This window comes from Silene latifolia, chromosome 2, assembly GCF_048544455.1.
Source record: "Silene latifolia isolate original U9 population chromosome 2, ASM4854445v1, whole genome shotgun sequence".
Lineage (NCBI taxonomy): Eukaryota > Viridiplantae > Streptophyta > Magnoliopsida > Caryophyllales > Caryophyllaceae > Silene > Silene latifolia.
The window spans coordinates 108,383,264-108,387,345 of record NC_133527.1 but is presented as its reverse complement, the minus strand read 5'-3'; positions in this window follow the sequence as shown (position 1 = coordinate 108,387,345).

Below are 4,082 nucleotides of genomic sequence, written 5' to 3'. Positions count from 1 at the left end.
TGAGATAATTTTTTCTGAAATAAATGAAATTGATCAGGAAAATCGATGAGATAAATTTCATTTATTTCAGAAAAATTTAAATTTCATTTAAATTATAAAACCGTCAAATAACGCTTGTCCCGCATAACTAAACGAAATCCGCTAACGAGCGGTATAAGTAAAAATGTGTCCTATCATCATCGGGTTTTTTGCCGGGATTTCTGTAAATTCCGGTATCTACAACTATGTAGAAGGTGTGGGGACCAACTTGGCCTAACCGGTATGGGGGCGCGGCATAGGGAACGATAGTGGTGTATTTCACTCCTACGAAGTGGATCCAGCTACATGGAGAGCCACTATGAGCTACCCTTACGGATGCCTAGCCCCATGGAGGGGTGGAGGAGATCCAGGGGCTGGTGCAGCTACCGGAAGAGGGTTTGGAAGAGGCACGTCAGTCGGAGGCACCTCGGGAGCAGGAGGAGATTATGAAATGGAGGAGGATTGTGGCGGTGACCTTGAGTGACCGTTTCTTGTTTTATGCTTGTTTTAGTGGACTTGTGTCAGATTGTTGTCTTTATTGTCGCGGTATTGAATTTTTACTTCGTTTTTAATCAGCCATAAGGCCATATTTTGTGTTTGGATTTTCTAAACTTGGTGTCAGTTCAATGATGTTGGGGATGAAACCCCGAACTGTGGAATATTTCTTGGCTTAACATGGCAATTGAGGGTATTCTGATATGGAGATACTCGATCGAGTACCTTTAACTCGATCGAGTACAATATATATGGCGTTTTAACCAGCATTCTGACCTGCACATACTTGATCGAGTATGTCTAACTCGATCGAGTAACTTACTCTAAACTCGACCGAGTACACCTAACTAGATCGTGTACCTCTGCTTGAATATAAACACCATTTTACTTGTGTCTCTTGGAATCATGGGCGTATTTGTTGACGTTATATGTCGTTATCGTGGTCGTTGATTGTTACCTTATGTTTTACACTTGTGTATGGGTTATATCCAGGAAGTATGTAATGATTTTAATTCTATGTGGTTACTAATATTCTTTAAGTATCATTCTATGCGGTTGTTAAGTTTATATAATCGTTTGGTAATCACTTTTGGATGGTTATGTTTGGTCATCATTTTGTCATGATGTTACATGGATGAATTATTTTTAAATTTCTATACATGTTGATTAGTATTGCTAGGCATGACATATTCATTTTGTGTTGTTTATTTTCATCTTATTTACCCACTTGAATGCATGTAATCTTGTAATGTATCATATAGGTGATGGTTTTCGTTTTATCATGATATAGCTCATCTTAAAGGTGAACTTCAGGGACGAAGTTCTTTTTAAGAGGGGAAGAGGAATGTCGCGCATGAAAATGCCTAAAACGTCATCTTTTAAAATAATTTATTAGTAATTTAATTGTTGTTTCCTTTTAAATAATCAAAGTGTCGTTTAAGTGATTAATCATTTGTGAAGTAAATTAGTTGTTGCATTGTAAGAAGGTATGAATTTGGTTGAGTAACTTAATTATGTCGAACTTGTTTGGTGTTATATGGTGTTGAATTTGCATAGTAAAATAAAAATAATAGTTGTATGTATGCATCTTTTCAATCGTTAACGTTTGGGATGATGACTCGTGATGGAGTTGTGTTGTGATAGTTATGTTCGCGAGAAACATGGTGATGATTAGTCGGCATGGGAGGTTGGGTGGAACGGTTGAGTATGGTCATAGTGGTTCATGTTGGTTGGGTTGTTGTTGATTATCTAAGCTTTTCAACCATTGCTCTCAACATATTTGTCTTCTCTAGAGGATAGAATTTGTTGTAGAAGGCAAGTGCTAACTTCTTCCATAAATCAATACCAAGGGTAGCCTTGTCTAAGCTTTTCAACCATTGCTTTGCGGTACCGATCAAGGAAAAAGGAAACAATACCCATCGAATTTAGTCTTGAGTAACTCCGGTTTGAGAAATTGCAACACAATAATCACAAAAAGTCTCCATGTGTAAATGAGGATCTTCACTAGGCATCCCTCCAAATTGACTTCTCTCGACTAATTGTATGAATGTGGATTTGGCAATGAAATTACCGGTTAAATGTGGTGGTGTAGGAGTACCGTTTGGTAGGTTCTCCTCGATTGGTAAAGAATGTGATGAAAATTTAGGCATTGTAGGTTGATTTTGTGGTTGGTTTGGAATTGGGTTATCTTCTCCTTCTCTTGCAAAAGGGTTAACAAACTCAATGTTATTTGGTTGAATGTCCACAATCTCTCCAATACCTATGACTCTTGGAGTACCTCTAGCAATTCTTCTATTGTTGGTTAAGGTCCTTTCAATCTCGAAATAAATAGGTAATAAATTACCTTGTGATCTCCTAGTCATGCAAAATATCAAAGAACTAGAAAACAATTAGAGGAACCTTGAGGAGATTGACTTCCCCAACGCAAAGAAAGACATAACTAAAAACAATTAACGAAAATTAAATCAATTGAACACCGTCCCCGGCAACAGCGCCATTTTTGGTGTTGTGCTATGCTAATAATATTCTCATCGTTCTAGCTATCAACCAAAACAATATTTATGTCTTCACAAACTACTCTTAGTAGAGTGGTAAGTAAAGGTCGGATCCCAAGGGACGGGTATTGATTTAGGATTTCAATTGCAAGTAGTTTATGTCTTAGGGTGTCACAAATTTGGGTTGAGATGAGATGTGGTCTAAACTAATCAACAAGATTAATGTAAATTAATGAAAATAAAGTAAAGCAATTAAAGGGGTTTGTAAACAGATGATTAAAGGCACTAGGTTGTCATGGGTTCATAGGGGAATCAAGGAAATGGATCATACAAACATGCTCTCAAATAAGTACACGCAACTTATTGTTATAATAGGATCGAGTTAGTGTAGATCTTACAATCCCTAGGAAGATTTAGGTCCCGGAGCTGAGTCGATCAAGAGTTTACAACACCTACAAGTCGACTTAGTCTCTTCCTATTCAACTCTATGCATGGTCTAACAAGGCTCGAGTTGGTTTATGTCTTACAAGCCTCATTGAAAAGATAGGAGATGTGTAAAAAAATTCAAGGTTTCATAGTCTAGCATTTCATCAAACATAACATGTGCATAGGTTGAAATCACAAAAGGCAAGCAATTATTTATGAAAGTATATTAGATTAAGCATAGACCAATTCCCATGCTGGTTTCCCCTAATTCCCCATTAACCCTAGCTAAAGGACTACTCACTCATGATCAAGTTTAGCATGCTAATAAGGTTGTCAATCATACTAACAAAGCAAAACATGATAAACAAATGATGTAATTAACAATAATTAAGCAAAGGTAAAAGGGATTATACCTACTTGAGATGATTCAAATATAAAGCAGAGAATAATAGAAGTAAACTTGATGATTGATGGAATGTTGTCAATCCTCTAATAAACCCCAAATAATCTTCTAATTACCCAACTAAAACTAAGAACAATTAAGAGATTAAGGAAAGATTAAGATGTGATTAATATTGACAATGTGTAGTACAACTTTGTTTAAGACTAAATTAAGAGATTGATTATGAGATGATATTAACCTAGGTAGTACAATAGGGTATTTATACTAAATTTAAGTACAAGGATTAGGGTTACTAAGGGCTTAAATGACGATTAAGACCCTAAGAGAAGCCTGATAATTCGCAGCTCCCGAGGGACATGCGCGGATCATGTTGCAACTCCCAAGGGAATCCGCGCGTCTTGGCTTGAAGCACGCTTGGTCCTCTAAGGGGATCCGCTCGGGCTGTCATCAGGACGCTCGGATCCTATGTTTGGGACACTCGTCCTGAGCTCGGGCCGCTCGGATCCTGAGACAGGGTTCTAGTCTTATTCTTGGCTCCCTAACAATACGTGGGGATTGTCTTAGGGATGCACGGATCTTTCATCATTGCCCATTTCACTTCATTTATTTTCTTAGGCTTCTAGTGTTGGTCTCCTCTTCGATGCTTGGTCATTATATGCGATCCATTTAGCTCCATTTTGCTCCATAAATGCAAGGCTAGCAATCCTCTCCTACCAAGGACACAAAACCTCAAAAAATATGCAAAA